The following is a 21,855-nucleotide window of genomic DNA, read 5'->3' on the forward strand; positions in this document are numbered from 1 at the left end:
AGAAATCGCTAACCGTACGAATAAAATCCTTGTTATGAGATGTTGTCAAGCGTGGTTTGATAATGCCCAAAATCAAAGAAGAGTAGGCACCGGACGACGAAGGGGTACAAATGAAGTTCAAGATCGACGTCTAAAACTTATGGCCATTAGAGACCGATTTGCGACAACTCGATCTTTGGCTGATGAGTGGTTAGGAGAACAAGATCACTTGTAACTGTCCGAACGGTTTACCACCGGATGAGGTCTTTTGGACGGCAGCATTATCGACCTCATCTCTGACTGTTAAGCATCGCAGGGAATGATTACAGTGGTACAGAGAACGTCATCATTTGAATATGGAATAGCATCAGGTCTTCTTTTTTGATGAATCTCGATTCTCCTTGGGTGCACATGATGGACGAAGAAGGGTTAGACGACGTCGGGGAGAAAGACGTGAACCTCAGTTTGATGTTAAGCGTCATGTACACCGGACAGTAGGCGTTATGGTATGGTGCTATTGCACATCCAAGTAGATCGAGGTAACAAGACAACGCTGCGTTACCTTCAATAAATAGTGGAGCCATATGTTCTCCTTCACCTTAACCGGCTCGAGAATTCAATATTTCAGCAAAATATTGCCCGACCTCTTGTTGCCAGAGTTAGTTTCAACTTTTTCGAAGCGACCCATGTGAATCTTTTGTCATGGACGCCCATATCTCCCGATCTTTCGCCCATAGAGCATGTTTGGGACATCATGGGTAGAAGACTTGGAAATTTACCCCAGCCCCCACGGACTTTGGCAGCTCTGAGACATGAAGTACAGGTAGCTTGGAAGAGCTCGCATGAAGAAATAGAACATCTTATTGCATCAATGCCAAGACGTGGGGAGTGTATAGATAATCCCTGTGGATAAACACATTATTAACAAATTTATTGAAAAAAATTGTAAACCCTTCGCCTTTTCCTCCAAATTTCAATCATGTACTCCTTGCAATACCATCTATGGAAAAAATTAAAATTTAATCAGCTCCTATTCTGGGTGTTGAAGTTTCCTTGTCAGTTAGTATATTTATGGCAAAATAAAGTCTTATTTTGGCCTGAAAAATATAGATATGGAAATTCAAAATCAGTATAGCCACTGAAGCATATTTTTCCGAATTGCCATCGTGCCTCATCAACGTAAACTTAGAGAAGTTAACGTTTATGTGTCACAAAGGCAATTGAATACCGAGAACGTCTTCACCCCGCATAAAACACTAATAGGATTCCCCACAACCCCTAATCCACATCTGTAACTCTCAAAAGAGAGCCGAAAAGTTGCCGAATCTATTCAATATCCTTCTCCTCCTCTCCCAAGAACTCCGGTTCAGACATCCAATGCGTCACCATCATGTCTCAGTTCGAAGAATTTCCACCGCCAGCTCATTTCCATTCAAGGGTATTTTCGCCCAGAGTGTTTGTACTTCATCCCTCTTTAATTTACCCACATTGAGGCCAACAAATGGTTGAACTCATTCCTTTTTAGCGTATAATTGTATAATTTAGGCAGAAGCAGAACAATATCCCACTGAACTCTACAAACAGAGCACATAAATTGGACCCTGAGATCCATAATGAACCAGAGTAGGGTAGAGGGGGGGCGGAAGTATCTGAAAATGCACAAATTTAAAACTGTGAGAAGTTTCGAGCGCGCTCGTTCAAACCGGCTGGAAAAAGGCTGAAGGATTCGATGGAATCAAAGGATTTTTGGCTGAAAAACGCCAGCGTAAAAAAAGTTGGTTTTACGAATTGACTTCAGAATGGCCGGAGGAAAAAATTAATCAGCCGCCTTTGGCATTTCACGCTGTTGCTGGTCTAAACTGAAATTCTAAACAATTCCTGAAATTTCGTTTGTTTACGTTGCGATGAATATGAAAAGTGCATAAATTGTCTGCAATTTTTGTTTTGAGTTTTCAGAGAAAATTAGGATAAATTGTAATTAACAAAGAGATCACTGCAAATGCGCTGCCTCAGAATTAAAATTAATATTAAATGAGGTTATTTGTTTTCGTTCTTAGAAATATTTTACGGTGGGCTGTCGAGTAGAGCAGACTCGATATTGCCAATTTTTGAAAATGGAGCACATTAACAAAATTCTTTCGGTTTTTTCAATCTGCGATCAGTTCGTATTATTAAGTTTTTATAAGGTCATCGACTCAGAATAATAAACATTGATAGAGGGAGCATATGTTATTTTAAGTGAGCAAATTTTGTCCCCAATAAATATCAAATAAATATATTTTACTCAATATAATACATACATTCATAATGATATGGTAAAATTGTGGATTTGAAAATATATCAAAATCCGACAACGTAATCTAACCATGTTGGGGACTTGTAAAAATTGCGTGTAATCCCTCTATCTATAATTATTACTCCATCATCCTTACTGAAGCAGTTTCGAGGAAATTCGAACTCGAAATTTGGGAAAAAATTGAATTTCCATTCAAAAATCGTTATATCTTCTGAATTATTCGTCACAGACCCCTCAAATACAAACGTTTTTTGAACACCGGGGTCTGATCTGAAACATAGTGAGGTTTCACAGGCATAGCTTAAGTCCAGGAGAAGTTGCAGTCTCAGGAATTTCATCAATTTTTTTTTCGAAAATTACCGATTTTCACCTATGATTCCTTAAATACAGTACCAATAGCCAAACTGATAGCATTCTCCTGATCATAGTCGAATTAATCAATAAAATGGTACAATTGTCCCATGAAGGAACTTTTAATTTTTTTCAATTTTCTAAGGGTTGGGTATGGAAAATTTTCCGACAAAAATTTTTTCAGGTGAGATCGAATTTCGGCTGATCAGGGATCGTGAATTCTGGCACCGCTCACCGATTTTGCGTAGCCCTCACAGTTTTGAGGAAATTCGACCTCGAAATTTGGGAAAAAATTGAATTTCCATCCAAAAATCGATAGCTTATGTCCAGGAAGTTGCAACCTCGGGAATTTCATCCATTTTTTTTCGAAAATTTCAGATTTGTACTTATCATTTCTGAAGTAATGTATGTACCTTATCCTCAACAGCATAAGTGAAATAGTCTTCGGTTTGGAATTGTGTTTTGTCTTCTAAAGTCGTCGAACTCTTAATTTCGTAATGCTGCTTTGCTGTGAAGGTACAAATGAATCTTCTTGGCTATTTGCAGACATTGACTGTTCCCCAGAAATTCCAGATATTTGCCTGGGTTTTCTAAATACGGTAGGTACTATACTTGTCATCAAAGAACGGCGCTCTTTCATTCTAAGAAATAATGCTTTAACCATTTCTTTACTCTAGTCGAGTTATAAGGACTTTTCAAAATGTTGATCACGAATCGTAGTGTACTTTCAACAGTAACTAATGTTGCATCTTCGTCCGTAACTTATGAGTGGTTTATTGCTTCCTGAAATATTTCAAATGACGTTTGCGCTTTTATTATCCAACAATTTAAATATTGAATCCCGCAGATCCCGCATGGAAAATCCCGCAGAATTTCAGAGGAATTCAAGGAATTGGATTCCCTAGTCATCATTCAATGATTGATATTGTGAGTGGCGTGTTAAAATTACTTCAAACCATATTTGATAAGAATTATACGTTTTTCATCACTTTCACCAAATCTCAGCCGGTCATTTCCGACAATAACCAGCGATAGCCAGTATTCTCCCGATTTCCAACACTTTTTATACACTAATTAACACGTGCCGTTGATCCCCAATGCGCACCGAATAAATTAACGACCCTAATCCACACACACACATACACACACAACACATTAGCGGCCCCGGACACATTCGCCTGAATGGAAACACGCCGAGCTACTCGCTAATGCTCGCTCCCTCCTGAAAAATGCGAAACAGGGGACCAACTCCTCGCCCAGCTAGGATTCCAAGAAATAAATTTTTCAGAACTGCAGTATAAATTATACAATCCAGTATTTTATCATTCGCCGAATATTTTTCGGCCGAAAGTTAACGCCGCGGCGTAAACAAAATGAACAGCAGGCAGAATCACGACGAGACGAAAAAATTAGCATAAGATTTATCGCCATTACACTGAGTAATCAGGATGGTTTATTACCGAATGCGTCTAGTTTCAGTTTTGGGGACGTGATTTATCCTTGAGACCGGTTTAAGCCTCCTTGATTATTGGGAGTGATGTGATAAATTGTGTCGGCGCACTTTGGGTGTATAAGGGTTGTAACTTCTTGAGGAGGGTGGATTAGAGAGTATTTGACTCTCGTTCCGGGGTTGGTAACATGTGAGGACTTGAGCTGATTGGGGTTTGAGAGCATTGTGATGATTCGATTCAATTTTACGGAAGTTTCAAACTTATATTAGGAAGAAATAATGATATAATAATAATAATAAATATAATCATTCATGAAATGATATTTTTTTTTATTTGAAGGAGAAATGACTTCTATTACTCTATAATCTATATATTAGGTGTACAACTTTGCTTCCGCCGTTTTGCAATAGATGGCTGTAGTGGTAAGTGGTAGGCGAAATTAATAGATCGTAGATGTCATACAATAAGCTTGGCTTTTTGTAAACATAACGCCATCGAAATGTTAGTCGATTTGTGTCACATCATAAAGTTATTCTCTATTAAATATGTCAGCTTACGAGCCAAATTCTCGTAATTTGCGGGAGGTTTTAATTTTCTGCTTAAATATGAAGAAATCAGCGGCCGACGCTCATCGAATGCTCTCAAATAGCTATGGTGAGGCCGCTATTAGTGGAAAAACGTGCCGAAAGTGGTTTCAACGCTTCAAGAACGGTGATTTTGACGTCAAGGACCAACATGGTGGTGGAAGGCAGAAGGTTTTCGAAGATGCGGAATTGGAGGCAATTCTTGATCAAGACTCGTGTCAAATGTAACAAGAATTGGCAAGAACATATGGAGTGACACAACAAGCCATTTCAAAACGCCTGAAAGTCATGGGAATTATTCAGAAACAAGGAAATTAGGTGCCATACGAGTTAAAGCCGAGATATGTTCGACGGCGTTTGTGTGCTTGTGAACAGCAGTTTGCAAGGCAAAGACGGAGATTTCTGCATCGTGTTATGACTGAAGATTGAACATGGGTTCATTACGATAATCCCAAGCCCAGAAAATTATGGGTATATTCCGGTCATACTCCCACGTCTACGGCCAAATCGAATATTCACGGTTCCAAAGTCATGCTCAGTGTTTGGTGGGACCAGCTCGGCGTAATGTATTATGAGTTGTTAAAACCAACTGAAATAATCACAGGTGATCGTTATAATAATAATAATAATAATAAACTTTATTTGCAGATAATATACAACAAAAATAACCAATCAATCAAAAAACATACTTCTATATATCCTATAATTTTATCTGCAAAAAGGAGACTTACGACAGTAAGACTGTTTATATGTAAGCTCCCAAAAGTTCACCAAGAACAAAAAAAAAGATTATCGAACGCAATTAATGCGTTTGAGCTGAGAAGTGAAAGACAAACGGCAGCAATAAAGCGAAAGACATGATAATGTGATTTTACAGCATGACAATGCTCGAGTCCATGTTGCTAAAGTAGTCGAGACATACTGGGAAATGGAAGTCCTACCCCAAACGCCGTATTCTCCAGGCGTTGCTCTCTCGGACTACCTTTTGTTTCTATCACGGTTGGCTGACCAGCACTTCCTGTCTTATGACCTAACCTATGAAGAAGTAAAAATTTAGATCGAATCGTAGATAGCTTCAAAAGATAACCAGTTTTCTCAACGCGGGATTCTTACGCAGCCCGAAAGATGGAAAAAAGTAGTGGCCAGCGATGGACGATACTTTGAATCATAAATGTATAACCAGTTTTTCACAATAAAGCCTCGAATTCTGGGAAGAAAAACGGCGGAAGCAAAGTGGTACGCCTATGTGGTAATAGAGGAACTATGTGAACAGATTCATATTATTATTAGGGGGTGTTTACTTTATTCAACCTTGTGTAACGTCAACCAGTAGAAAATGATTGCCAGGTTATCGAATAATAACCCTAGGAAGTCGATAAACCAAACCTTCAGAGGTAAAGTTTATACATTGGCATATCTCCTGCTCTTTATCTTCACTCCATATTCCTCCTTCTCAAATTCAAACGACACAAGCGAGACCATCTGAAAGATACTTCTTGCTACGACGAAAAAGCATACACACAACATCCCACCATACGGTAATAAAAAAACTCGCATTATCATCAACGCTCAACTGGCACCCCTCCTCGACAGGAAATTTAATTTTTCCCATATCTCCATAGATTCCTTGTTTCCACACCCAGCGCACAATTCGAGTAGATGAGAGAGGACCAATTTCGATGTCTTCTTCCCGGCTGGTCCTGACGCTCGGATCTACCGGACACGCGCAGTGGCGGGCCCGTATTCCTCCGGATTTTCGGCATCAGTGGTGCGTCAACCGCGTCGAACGCTTTTACCGTGGGAAACTGTGTCAGCAGGCCGAGTTTTCAGCGCGATATCGAAGTTTCCCGTGAAGTGTGAAAAGTTATCCGGTGTGGTTGGACCAACGCTGACAGTCGGAAAGGGTTTTGAGCGCCGTCGGGGATATATTGGTAAATATGGGGTGATTTGTTGGTGTTGTTTCGTCTGTTGAACGTGGATTAATCGATGCGTTTAGGGTTGATGACGGGTGATAATTAATTGGGGGTTTTATGACGTTGGGGTTGTTTTATATTTGGTTTTAATGGGGCTGGGCTCGATTTAATTGTTGCGGGTACTTCAATGGTTTGTGGTTGATTTTGAGTGATAGCCAGCTCGTCCGCCAGATCTGTACCCCTTAGATTTTTTTTAGGTTTCATCAGAAATTTGTGTTTTTTTCAATTAATGACATTTTCAATGAGAAAATTACATGAAAACACTGCATAACTCGCACCAAGGCTCATCATGAACGAACAGACATTTTGTAATTACAAAAACATTACCAAGAAAGGCTTTTTGATGAGAAGCATTCCATCAAATTTTTGACTTTATGTTATTCTATTCAATCTCTTCTGTATAATATCACATATAACTTTTCTTCAGAACCTCATTCACAACAACTATTATCAATACATTTTTAATATTCATTTTCAATAATTGCACAATTTTCATAAGATGTTGAAGGTTTTCACTGCCGGTTTGTTCGACAGAATTGAAAAATTCAGGGCTTGGCCTAATTAGTTTTTCACCTGACGTTTCGCTTATTACTGCAGTTAGCACCATCAGAGGATGCTAGATTTGAAAACAACTCTAAATTTGTTAGAATATTCTCGAGCTACATTGTCGAGTTGCAATCAACGACCCAGGAACCTCTGAAGATGCTGGCCACAGTAAAAACGAAACGTCAAGTGAAAAACCGAATAAGTAAACCACGACACTATTTTCTATTTTTTTATACAAATTTCAACCAACTCTTTTCGAAAATTCATTTCTATTATTTCAATTATGTTTCATTGATTTAGTTCTTTACTTTCAATCTCTTGATTTTACCAGGATTAGTCAATCTACAGAATTTTGAATTATTAATCCTTTTTGAATTTTCCACAGAAACTTTGAATGAACTCTCAAAAATATTGATATATATTTTGATATAAACTAATAATAACTAATAATATTTTGAGTTAAATCAATAGATTTAACTCAAAATACCATATCTTCAGTAAAGAAAATTCATACCATTCAAAAGACAAAATATAATCTCATAACAAAAATTTGAGAAAAAACGAAAGATCGAATGAAGACTGAACAAATTTATAAACTGAAAATTTTAACAGAAAAGGAAAATTTCAGACACTTCAGCCGTGGTCTAGTCAGTTTTCAACCTAACGTTTCGCCTACTACTGCGGTAAGCATCTTCAGACTCGTCCATATCGTAGTTTGTATGCCCGTGAAATCATTCGTCATTATGTATATCAAATTGAAATAAAATCTACTGGAAGTTGAGTCCTTAAAGTTTTTGGTTGTAGATGTTACAATAACATTGTTTTCAGAAATAGCAACCTAACAATGTTAAGTTTTTCATATCGAATAACCTTCAACAATATTGACTCATTCAAATTTAATCAATCCAGAATGTCAGAAACGTGAAATGAACTATTCAAATCAAGAGAGGAAATAATAATTCTTCTTCTGGAAGGATGACCAGAAATCTAGCAAACTCTTCAATCGACTAAATGGTCGAATTGAATCTCGCTAACTTCAATAATAAGGTGGTACCTAACTTCGTTAAAACTTTCGCCACACATTTTGAAGCCTTAATGAGTGTAACAGAATGAGAGTCTCTAGAATGGCGAAAGTTTATACAAAGTTACAACTGCATTCGAACATTTAATTCATTAAATCATTCTCTGAAGATTTTAATTCCTATTTTGAGTTGCTTTTTCTATTTAAGTTTGGTAGTCTCAATTGATTCAAATTATGTTTCTGGAGATGGAAGAAGTTTTGGATGTCATACAAAAAATGAATGGAATAATTTTTCAGTCTGTTGTGTGCGAAGAAGTATTGATGTTTCTATAATGATCTAGTGTTTTCAGTAGAACCTTCATTTATCTCTTCATTTCTGTAGGCACCGCTATTCATATTCAATAACCATTTAAGCGATGGAAAAAGTTAATGACGTGGAATATTATTATCTGACAGGCTTCGATATAACACATCAAAGGAAGCAATTATTCACTAACGATAACATTGGATTAATTTCTCTACAAGTGCAGCATTTTATGGCAAAATATTAATTGAAGTGCGTGCGTATGAATTGGTTGGACATGAATTTTGAGTAGGTTCGCCATATTTATTTGTTGTTACCTGAGTTTCAATTCATTTTGTGAAGTGATCAATAGTGACACCGTTTCCAATTTTATGGTTGTTAGTTTATCAACAGTTTCAGCGAAATTACTGAAAGGTGCACGATACATCATTCGAAAAATTGGAAATACTACAAATTCAACGCGGAGCTTTGAAAACGATAGTTATTTCACATGATCATTTGTTTCCTTTGATGTTTCATACTTTAACGGGAATCGAATCAAAATTGCCATCGATTGATAATATACCATGTTGTTTCGAAATGATGTATCTAACCCCTGAAACTGCCAGATAATTTATTGTGATATGTACATTACGTGAAGCTTCAATTGGATTTCTCTATATAGTACGTTTGGAAATCAGTTTAAAATATACCTTAACCTGAAAAAGTCACAGATGGCACATCTGAAGTAAAGGGGGTTTTTTTGAGAGCTATAGAAATTTAAATTGCAATAAAACAACGATGGATTATTCGATTGACATGAATTTTATTTATCCGCAAGATAATCTTGTGGCATTACATTTTAAATATGATTTCTGGCATATGACCGCCACGGCTGGCTCGGATGTAGTCCAATCTTGACGTCCAATTTTCGATGACTTTTTCCAACATTTGTGGCCGTATATCCGCAATAACACGGCGAATTTTGTCTTCCAAATGGTCAAGACTTTGTGGCTTATCCGCATAGACATAGACCAATGACTTTACATAGCCACACAGAAAGTGGTCTAGCGGTGTTGAATCACAAGATCTTGGAGGCCAATTCACAGGTCCGAACGTGAAATTAGGCGGTCACCAAACGTGTCTTTCAATAAATCGATTGTGGCACGAGCTGTGTGACATGTTGCGCCGTCTATTTGGAACCACAGCTCCTGGACATCATGGTCGTTCAATTCAGGAATGAAAAAGTTAGTAATCATGGCTCTATACCGATCACCATTGACTGTAACGTTCAGGCCATCATCGTTTTTGAAGAAGTACGGACCAATGATTCCACCAGCCCATAAAGCGCACCAAACAGTCAGTTTTTCTGAATGTAACGGTGTTTCGACATACACTTGAGGTTTGGCTTCACTCCAAATGCGGCAGTTTTGTTTGTTGACGTAGCCATTCAACCAGAAGTGTGCTTCATCGCTAAACAAAATAAAATGGACGTAGTGCGCGATACGTATTCCACACAGAACCATTATTTTCGAAATGGAATTGCATTATTTTCAAGCGCTGTTTAGGCGTGAGTCTACTCATAATGAATTGCCAAACCAACTTGAGAATAAATCAGTTGACAGCTTTTAAATCGGTCGCCATCTCGAACAGTAATGCCAACTTAAAGTTATATACCTCGAAAAAAAACACCCGTTAGTACCATATCCTCTTCATGAAATTTTCCATGAACAATTCGCACATTTGGGTCTGTATGTACTCAACAACTTCACGAATCTTCGAGGTGTTGTATCGATTTTGGAGCATGCATAGACCTCATATTCTACGTTGTCCCGAAGAAAAAGTCTAGCGATGTTAAATCACGAGATTTTGGTAGCCAACTGTGATCACCTGATCGAGAAATAACACAATCAGGAATCTAAAAAATTGTTTCGTTGCTTGGGTTTTGTTGAAAATGAACATGCAATACTTACTTAGATTAGATAAAAAAATTGGCGAATTGAATCATGATTTCAGTTATGTGGTAATTTCAAAACAACTTCGAAATAAACCTGGCAAATTTGATAACTTTTTACTGATACGAATTTTGTACGGCACCCTCCCCAAAATCTCCATATAATATCGTTGTTTTCTGAAAGCCCTTCCATTCAGATATATCGAAATTCACGATCCAACCTGTGATATCCACTCACCGTAAAATATCATCCCCCACAATCCTGAACAGCTTTTCGAATCCCACCTCCTACGATCCCATCGCCACTGAATTAGAAAGAATTCCACCCCAAATTGAATAAAAACATATAAGTGTCAAATGCAGACAGCCCCCCAGATTTTTTTTCGCAACCGAATGCATCCCTCCTCCTGCTGGAAAATGGAATTTGAAATGAAAAAACACACTCGTACGGACGTTTCTTCCTGCGGATTGTAAGGGGCTCTTTCCCTTTTCATTTCAAGGTGGGCGGGGCCAGGGGAGGCAAATGGGCTTTCGCTTATTCCTGCTTTCTGGTTCTGTTGGAATTTAGCATGTTAAGAATGAATATTCAGGGTGGCTAACCTAATTTGGGAACTTCTTCGGAGAAACATATACACTGGAGAGGGTGCTCTGGGAGGGAGGTTTTGAGAGCGGGATTTGATTTTTGGGAGGGTATCTCTGGAGTTTGGAGTATTATGGAGTATATTACCTTACAAACGTTAAGTGGGAGTTTGAAGTTGGGTATGGTTTGTTTAGTTCGGTGATGTAACTTTGAAATCGGTATACAATTTGATTTTTGAACTCATAATATTTTGCAGTGTTTCTAGTAGATTCAACGAGCAGATTTCAAAGAATTATGAGACTTTGACACGTTGTGGGTACTTTGAGGTGCCAACTGCTCTTACACAGCCGTATATCTAACATTTCATATGAATCTAACCACCTTCGAGAGTGATACATGTACTTTAACGCTCCTCTAGCTTTCCAATACCTTTTCTGTGAAAAGATTCCCCTTTGCTTTCGAAATAGACTTCAATTTTGGCAATCTCATCTTCATAAGAGCCAAATTTCTTCTCCTGGAACATTCTTTTGTGGTCTGGATGTGCCCAAAATCACTGGGGTTCAGATCTGTGGAATGATTCATGGCTTGAATTTGTGGCCGTATATCGGCAATAACACGGCGAATGTTGTCTTCCAAATGGTCAAGGGTTTGTGGCTTATCCGCATAGACCAATAACTTTACATAGCCCCACAGAAAGTAGTCTAGCGGTGTTAAATCACAATCTCTTGGAGGCCAATTCAAAGGTCTAAAACGTGAAATAAGGCGGTCACCAAACGTTTCTTTCAATAAATCGATTGTGGCACGAGCTGTGTGACATGTTGCGCCGTCTTGTTGGAACCACAGATCCTGAACATCATGGTTGTTCAATTCAGGAATGAAAAAGTTAGTAATCATTGCTCTATACCGATCACCTTTGACTGTAACGTTCTGGCCATCATCGTTTTTGAAGAAGTACGGACCAATGATTCCACCAGCCCATAAAGCGCACCAAACAGTCAGTTTTTCTGGATGTAACGGTGTTCCGACATACACTTGAGGATTAGCTTCACTCCAAATGCGGCAGTTTTGTTTGTTGACGTAGACATTCAACCAGAAGTGCCCTTCATCGCTAAACAAAATAAAATGGACGTAGTGCGCGATACGCATTCCGCACAGAACCATTATTTTCGAAATGAAATTGCACTATTTGCAAGCGTTGTTCAGGCGTGAGTCTATTTATGATGAATTGCCAAACCAAACTGAGAATAAGTCATTTGACAGATGTTGAATCGGTCGCCATCTTGAACAGTAATGCCACTTAAAGTTATATACCCCGAAAAAAAAACACTCGTTATCATTGCCATTTGTTTCTTCAATTTAGGAGGTTTGGTATAGACAACGCTGTCTCAGTCTAAATCGTTCATTTGTTTTAAATTACGGAATTAGGACCATCCTAATCCTGTAATTTGAACTTCAACATGTTTGTTCATTCAAGCACGGGAAAATATCGAACCATCCGAAAAATGATGATAAATCTGCCCAAATTCGCATGAGAAGATTCCATGTGTGTGCAAAATCTCCCATATAAAGTATTCCGTAATACGCGATAATTGTTACGAGCAGGATGCTACCCAACAAGATCCCACAGGAAAAATTACCCCAACCCATCAGCATGTGTGCAGAACGTGGAGGGCGAAACACACACAATAATCTATAGCTGCATGCCTGGTTACCTAAGAAAATAAATTTGGACCGTTATAATCCCGTACAAAGCACATTTATCCGTAGCGTAAAATGATATAGAGATTCGAAATTCTGTGCACACAGATGTTCATTATTCCGACGATGCCGAGATTACTCATAATTGAAGCAGTTACTCATCTCGTTGTTCGCAACAATTGCGGGCTAACAACGATGCATGATGGGAGGGAATATCCGAGATCAACAAAATGAATTCGGCTCTTATTTGAGTTGATTCAAGCCGAGCACAGAAAATGCCGGAGGGGCTGAAACAGTAGCTTGGGAGAACGACGGGAGTTGAAATGATATTTGAAAGGCAAATTATTCAGGTACTTAGATCGACTTTGGCGTTTCAAGAAGATGGGAAAGTCTTGGGGAGGTTCATTTGAAGAGGGAGAATAGCGTGTAGCTACTCCACTCATGTTTGTTAAGTCTTCTGTTAAACAGACCGATAAATTGACAATATGCTGATTCTAGGACTTTCATCAGAACCTTTTCCTATTCATTTTATCAATTTTTATTTCAATTTTTGTCGAAAATTAGGTGCTATATTCATGGCTTTCGAGGTGAAATTTTAATCATACGGAAACCAACTGGTAGGGAAACGTCTGCTGAGTCTTCAAGAAATATTGGAATAAATTTCATTTCAACTCGAACTTAGGTATTTCCCTCGGTATTTCCAATTGTATTTCACCTCCCAGATAAAGGATGTTTTTTTTCGAGGTATATAACTTTAAGTTGGCATTACTGTTCAAGATGGCGACCGATTTGATAGCTGTCAAGTGATTTATTCTCAGTTTGGTTTGGCAAGTCATCATGAGTAGACTCACGCCTGAGCAACGCTTGCAAATGGGCCCAAAATGAGATTGCCCTTGTTTCCGATTTTCATAAGCGAATTTTGTTTAGCGATGAAGCGCACTTCTGGTCGAATGGCTATGTCAACAAACAAAACTGCCACATTTGGAGTGAGGTAATCTTCAAGTGTATGTCGAAACACCGTTACATCCAGAAAAACTGACTATTTGGTGCGCTTTATGGGCTGGTGGAATCATTGGTCCGTACTTCTTCAAAAACGATGATGGCCAGAACGTTACAGTCAATGGTGATCGGTATAGAGCCATGATTACTAACTTTTTCATTCCTGAATTGAACAACCATGATGTCCAGGAGCTGTGGTTCCAACAAGACGGCGCAACATGTCACACAGCTCGTGCCACAATCGATATATTGAACGACAAGTTTGGTGACCGCTTAATTTCACGTTTTGGACCTGTGAATTGGCCTCCAAGATCTTGTCATTTAACACCGCTAGACTACTTTCTGTGGGGTTATGTTAAATCATTGGTCTATGCGGATAAGCCACAAACCCTTGACCATTTGGAAGACAACATTCGCCGTGTTATTGCCGATATACGTCCACAAATGTTGGAAAAAGTCATCGAAAATTGGACGTCCAGATTGTACTACATCCGAGCCAGCCGTGGTGTTCATATGCCAGAAATCATATTTAAAATGTAATGCAACAAGATTATTTTGCGGATAAATAAAATTCATGTCAATCGAATAATTCATCGTTGTTTTATTGCAATTTAAAGTTCTATAGCTCTAAAAAAAACACCCTTCACTAGAAATGCTAGTTGAAAGTAATGCACACCTTTATGTATCAATACCTTTCTTCAATCTAAAGGAAATTGGGCGTTCGGAATGGAGTTCTTGTAATGTCTTCAATTTTCGTTCGTTCCAAAAAAATTTGGTGTGCCTACTTTAAATCGACTTAGGACTGCTCATAGTAGTTGCTGTAGAAGGCGTGTGTGGCGAAGAAGAAACCATTGACCAGTTGGTGAATAATTGTCCAATTTTTTTTTCTTCAATCTAATGAAAGTGACAAGGAAATTTGGCATTTGGAATAGAATTCTTGTAGTGTCTCCAACGAAAGTCTTAACATTGATCCTTCAAAGAAAGTTCCAGGTTTTAATCTTCCTATGAAAATTTGGTGTATTTTAAATCGACTAAGGACTGGTTATGGTCGTTGCAATAGTATGCTCTTCAAATGACATTCTATTGAAAGCCCACTAAGAAAGTGTGGTGAAGAAGAACCAGAACTGAAAGGCAAAGTTCATTCCAGCATTCCTCACATGGAGGAATTAAGTGAAAGAGGTTCTGGCATAAGAGGGCTTGCCTCTCAAAAGCATCAACCCTTCATTTGAACAGTTTTCCGTAAAATGTTTCCTTCTCGATATTTTTGACTGATTCATCTGAGAAAAATAACCCAATATGATTGACGCACAAGGCAGAACAACCAAAGAAAATCTTTATTTCGTAGTTTTAGATCCCACTTCTGCCAACAGCTCTCAATAATTACTAATTCCTTTCGTTTCTGCTTGTTGTCACAGCCAATAACAACACTAATAATATAGAAAGAAGCAGACATAGCTCCAATGATACAAGACAGGTACGTCAAATATTGCTTTCTCGATATCAAACACCGCCAGTATCCGAGGAAAAACTTTCCCCAGCAATATCGATGGTGTTTTTCCAACGAAAAAGCTATCCGAAGAACATAAAATGTTTCGGAAGTAATCGAACGTTCGTCATTGTTTATTTTCCAAGCCGCTTGTTCCCGGGAAATGTCTTTGTAATCCTAGGAGATCAATCATGTTGGGAGAAAGTGATGTGCGGCAGAATCTCTCCCAGAACATTATATATTTTCAGATCTTGCTGGATTAATTTTCTCCCGATAGGACCATTAACAGTGCGATAAACGACTGCTTCTCCCCCTCGTATTCCTTCAGGACTCTTTCTTCCCAGTCAGCAAAGAACGGTTATCCGATTTTGTAGGAGATGAATGGCCATAAACTTCGTTTGATAACGGAAATTTAGATGGGGAAGTTTTATTCTTCATTATTTCCGCTAGAAGTGAGATACTGGAGTAATTATGGACGTGTTGTGAAATTTTGGGAAATGACGCGTATTTTACATTGTTATATTCAGGTTGGATGTCTTCTAAGCCTCTTGTGAAACTATTATGATGCTTCAATTTTTCTTCGGCTTGGACAACAGTTATCGAATGAATCACTAGCTCTAGCAAGTGAAGCTACAACTCATAATACACTACGCCGAGTTGGTCTTACCAAATACTGAATACATGACCTTGGAACCGTGAATATTCACTTCAGCAGTCGACGTGGCAGCATGGCCGGGTTTGTGACCGCCCTTTCATATTTCTGAAAAAATATAGTCTTGATTCTTAAAAACAACATGAGGTTGGTCCGCTTTGCTGTGTTTATCAACATTCCCTGCAATAAAAATCTCCAAACCGTCTTTACAAAGCCGCCTGTTCAGTAAATAACACATGGCAACTCAACCAATAGAAGCAGCATTGCCTATTACCCTAATTGAATGAGGAATAGGATGTATTTCACAAAGACGAAAGACAACACTTCGAATTACGTGGAAGTTGTTTGCACATTCAACATATGAAAAATTCCTACGATTCTGAATTCGAAACTAGTTACTGATAAATGCTAAATGATATGAGAATATGAGAATCAGATATATTACTTACGGATTGTTCATCGGCGTCCAAGAAATCCAGGAATTTATTGTAGGTAAAAATGTCCGAAAAAAAAATCCAGTGGAAACGACTTCAGAAAGAAACGATTAGCAAAAACGCTAGAGAAATAAAAATGGCGAATAATCATCGGGGCAGGTGATGTTTTTTGTTGGGGTAGGGGGGTGATTATTGATACTTTTTCAGCAGAGGCGCTTTGATCTCATTTAGTTGCTACAGCATCTCGAACTCATCAGAAGCTCCATTCGAACGCGGTTTCAAAATTTATCTCAACCAAATAGACAAAAAGGTGACAAAATATCCTCGTGCCTTCCTCTGCCCCCGGGGACCAAAACAAAAGAATACAAATCACAGGGGCCAACTTCCGGGCGTCACACGAGATGTAAACTTCCTACAAATAATTCTTGGTGAAACACGGTTACGTTCGAAGTTGCAGAATCGAATTCACTTCTTGTCTAGGGTAGGGCTAGTTGGTTATACTGCCATTGTTGGGAACAGTTTTCGAACAGGGGTATAGTTGTTCGGCAAAATACAATTTAACACTGTCTGGGCGCTGCCTTTTCGGCTGAGAGCCCCGCATAATTTGATAAGTTGCAAGGACGAAACGGAATTGTTTACAGAAACGCAAAATCTTGATATTTATGACTGTGCAGAGATAAGCGGGCAAATCCTGGAATGGTCGCGGCATAAATTCGTTGTACAATGTGTTAACAGAAGTTGCGAACTGCAACTTTATCTCTGTTTCCCAGAGTTCACTATGGTGCTCAGCAAACCGAAAAAAAGGGGTAAATACGTCCTGTAGTCACGCTATGAATGCACTCTAAAAAATGGTGAGAGCATTAACAAGGTCAGGACGGTTTTAGTGGACTGAATTTGGATAGATATTTCTATAATTGTGAAGCCAAATTTATGTTTTTTTTATGATTTTGTTTATGAACCTGTTGCTCAAACTTGCTAGAATTTCAATGTGGATAAGGACGAAGGAGCATATGGTATTAAGTCGATATTTTTGTGCGACTAATTGAATACATGGTTTCCTTGATAGAAGTTAAATAAAAATGAGATTCCTCGATTCATTTTAAGAAGAAAAAATCCTATGAACAAGTTTCTCTATTTCAGTATCGTAATGAGTTCATTCGGATCTAAAAACAGTGCTGTAATAAACTCATTATTACAGCATTACTCATTACAAAATCCTATGAACAAGTTTCTCTATTTCAGTATCGTAATGAGTTCATTCGGATCTAAAAACAGTGCTGTAATAAACTCATTATTACAGCTTTGTTTTCAGTTATATTTTTCTTTCGTTTTGTGGTTGTCTACCCATACTTCTGATCCTACCAAATTTCAACAAACGTCAATTGTCAATGTAATATAATTTGGATTTATTGGAATGAGTTGCGACATTATTTGCAATTTCTCTCAATTATGTTGATGTAAAATCGATTTCGTTCAGACATAATTCAAAAATTTAATGCGTAATTATAAATCATTTAAGAATTCGAAACGCACGATTCAAATTGAAATTCCGTTATCTATCAATTTTCGTAACTGTCACACCAACTGCCAAGATACAATACAAAAGTCCCTAGGATGTTTAATCTTAATTTTTCATTGAATTTCTACAATATTTCATAAAACTTGACTGAAATAGAGAAAATGTCGTCTATTACTCGTTGCAGAAGGCAATTCCAACACTCATTTCGCATTCGTGTTGGAATAGGAGCCCATTCTGCAACTTGTTCTAGAATATACTATTATATTCAGGTTATTCAAACTGAAACATAAGTTCATTCTTTTTGTGAGGAATTCCAGTAAACGAGGGTTTGCGTTTGCTAGAACTTCTGAATTTGATTGAGAGTTGATTCTGTGGTCTGAGTAGGTATCAATGTTTATTATGTTGCCGTTATTCTATTCATTTATCAAATAAATGAATGATTTGAATCAATAATAACAAAAATCAAGCTTATTTTCATTTCTGACATTATATTTTACTGTCACTTCTACTCAAACAAATGAATAATTCTACTTTTAGACCACACCCATTATATTCATCATTAATTAGTATCCCCAGTCATTCTATGGAAAAAAAATGGGGAACCTTCGTTCACAATTTGCATTTTTTCGTAAATTCGACTAAGCTTTTCCCCTCTCACCCTCACGTGGCTGTCATTCCGCTCCCTCATAATTGGATTATCAGAATATTTTCTCATGAAAATAAGCATCAAATTTACGGCCGCAATTCTCCCCATAAGATATTCATCTCCCAAGAACTCGAACATAATAACTATAAAAAAACACTGAGCAGCATCAGTCCCGTATCCTTGGAAATGAGCTTGTCACACAAATTTACGGAGAATTTTATGCCGACGTAATTATTCGAAAACGAGCATTTCATTAGGGAACATTCGAAAGCTCCAAAGGATAATAAAGGACTGGACTGGGGGATTTATACACAGGATCCACCACTTTTATACCCTCGTATTCCACCGGAAACAGCACAAAACACTCCGCAGCGGAAACGTGGAGTATCGTAAAGTTCTTTTCGAAAGTAAATTGTTTGTAATTGTGCTGGTACGCTATGCATTTTATATTTTCAGACGGGAAAATAGATAATCCGACTCTTACTTTGGGAATGCTTCGTTATGTGGATACACACAACGTTTAATACTTAATTTTGTAATTTATATCTCATTGAGCAAACGTTTTATGGGTTTTGCAACAAGGAAGAAATAAATTGAACACTAATAATATCTCCTATCTTCTGTATCATGAATATTCTACTTTGAATTGATTTGGAAAATACATGGCGTTCCAGAAGACTGCTAGATCGACTTTTTTGCACGTTTTCGGCACAATACTTCAAAGGAATACCTTTATGACATTCACAAGACACTGCGTACGATCGATGGAAGATTACCTATCACACCACAAGATACAAAGGGCGGTAAGGCATGCAAAGCTTCGAAAACTAAATGGGTTTAAAATCATTTAGCATTTATCAGTAACTAGTTTCGAATTCAGAACCGTAGGAATTTTCCATATGTTGAATGTGTAAACAACTTCTACGTAATTCGAAGTGTGGAATACATTCTATCCCTCATTCGATTAGGTAATAGGCAATGCTGCTTATATTGATTAGGTTGCCATGTGTTATTTATTGAACAGGCAGCTTAGTAGAGACGGTTTGGTGATTTTTATTGCAGGGAATGTTGATAAACGCAGCAAAGCGGACCAACCTCATGTTGTTTTTAAGAATCAAGACTATATTTTTTCAGAAATATGAAAGGGCGGTCACAAACTGGGCTAAATTGCCGCCCCCCGAAAAGAGGCGCCTGAAACAGTCGCTCCACTGTTTCACCCCTAACGCCGGCCCTGATTAGATAATTGGCTGATAAGTAAACCCTAAGAGTTATAAGTGCACTTCATTGCTCGTCTACCAAATCACAGTTGAATAAAATATAACGACTTGTTTTGTAACATTTCTGCTAGAATCCCAAAACGAAACAAAAATTAATAAAGGCATCAAATTCTCGAATAAAATTGCAATCGAAATAATACCAGTATAATTCGCAATAATCTACAAGTCGTCGAAGCTTAGGATTTCTGAAACAATTCCGTGGTGTTTTAATCAATTGAGACACAACGAAAACGTAATAACGTTCTGCATTTACCGAACCTGCACAATACTAAGATACGTGTTGGAAACAGCCAGCCACCTGGAGCTAGTCGTAAAAATGGCTCTATTGCAAGGTGGGCACGTGCAACAATAGGCATTAAAATACTGGCGTTATTTTAAGGTGAGATCGTTCTAGGTGGGATTCGGGCTGAGGTTGCTCCTTTTCGTTGGAGATTGAATTCGGCGTCGAAAATTCAATTTTCTATTTGTCGGAGAATGCGAATTCTTTTGTGTTTGTAGTTCTTTATTTGGTGTGTTTTATGAGAATTTTTTATGTGCATATTTCGATGAGAAGGTATTTCTTCGTATTAATTTAGTCTCTTAATAGATGATGCGTTTTTCATCAAAAAAACTATACATTTATCTGAATAGGTCGATTGGTGAGAGCGTCGGACTAGTCATTCGTAAGTTGCGGGTTCGATTCCCGCTTGAGGAGGTACTTTTTTTAATGCCAGCTCTGTGACAGCTGAGGGTGCCAAGGCAAAAAAGTACTGAAGACAATGAACAAGCAGATGAACCAGAAGGCTCTCATGTGTAACATTCTCTAAAATTAGATCCTTGGACCTGTAAAACACCAAAACCGATCAGCGATTTTGCAATGGGAGCTCAAGAATAATCAAAATAAATCCTCGCAAAAGCAGAAAGATTCGTGGAATTTTCCATAGTGAACATCTACACCAAAAAGTAAAAAAGTACATGGAGATGCAACGATCATAGCATAGACTAATTAGAAGACTGATGAAAGGGTACCTTCTTCACCAAATATATGCATATTCTTTATCTTATGGACCTATCGATAGAAAAAAGTTGCATTCTGCAAATGTGACATGAAAATATCTCAACACATACCAACCAAATGTCCAGAAATGGCCAACCTAAGAAACGATTGAGGTCTGGAAAGCCACAGGTCTTCACCAAGTGGATCCAAGGTTTTCATAGACTTTTTTTTAGATTTGTAAATATCGTAGGTAGATAATCTTCTTCTGAATTGTTATTCAGAAAAATAAAAGATCAAACTTGGTTCATCGGACCTTCCATTTATGCTTTACATTTATTTACCAATCAGACATAGAGAAAAACCAAATATGTCTGGATTACTCCTGCAAGATTCTGCCATCACGTCATCGCTCCTCTCGAATTTTTTTCACCTTCCTGTTTCATTAAAAATCCCGCAGCTATTCAGTGTCCCCTCGTCCAACCCTGAAGCCCCATTAGGGAGGATAATGGACCGAGGAAAAAGGAAAAACCTCAGACGAATCGGGCACCTGGTTTTGTCGAATTTACACGCAACTTACAGCACCTCTTCAGAAGCCACTTAATGACAAAAACTCCCTTTGAAAACCTCACACCGCACCGGCGACATAACATCAAAGGACCCCGCCGACAAACACGACACGCGCACTCAACGCAAGGCCAATTCTATTTCCATTTCGATAAACCGCAAAAACAGAAAAAACACCGAATTGAAGATACCGGATTCCACTCCTCGCAGATGAAAATTATACCTGAGGGATTTTGTGATCATCTGCCGGCACGCGGGGAAAGGATCTTATTGCATTTTTCGACCGGAGTTTTCCATCTACATAAAATTGAGTCGATTGCAGGGAATTGAGATCAAACGACGGAAGTTCTATATACCCTGCTTGATTCTTCGATGGAACGAACTACGTATCACTGCTCATGCAGTTCTTTTTCTTTTTTGGATTGATGCTTGCTCGGAAAATTCGCATAAAAGGGGATTTTCCTCGATTTGGCTTTTACATTAATGCATAAGGCCTCGTTCAATTTTTTTTTTCAATTGGTTGCATGAACTGAGTGAATTATCTTCCATTTTTTCATAATATTTTCGGATAAAAGACCGTAGTACC

General features: G+C 38.1%; 1 protein-coding gene across 1 annotated transcript in view; it reads left to right on the forward strand.

The window, feature by feature from the left end:
- Positions 1-6,413: 6,413 nt before the first annotated feature.
- LOC123674918 (alkaline phosphatase-like) overlaps positions 6,414-21,855 on the forward strand; it is a 171,438-nt gene continuing 155,996 nt past the window's right edge. The window contains exon 1 of the mRNA XM_045610082.1: positions 6,414-6,592. The gene's annotated coding sequence lies outside the window, so the exon portion shown is untranslated. The remainder of the gene's footprint in view (positions 6,593-21,855) is intronic.

This window comes from Harmonia axyridis, chromosome 3 (genome assembly GCF_914767665.1).
Source record: "Harmonia axyridis chromosome 3, icHarAxyr1.1, whole genome shotgun sequence".
In the NCBI taxonomy this organism is placed as follows: domain Eukaryota; kingdom Metazoa; phylum Arthropoda; class Insecta; order Coleoptera; family Coccinellidae; genus Harmonia; species Harmonia axyridis.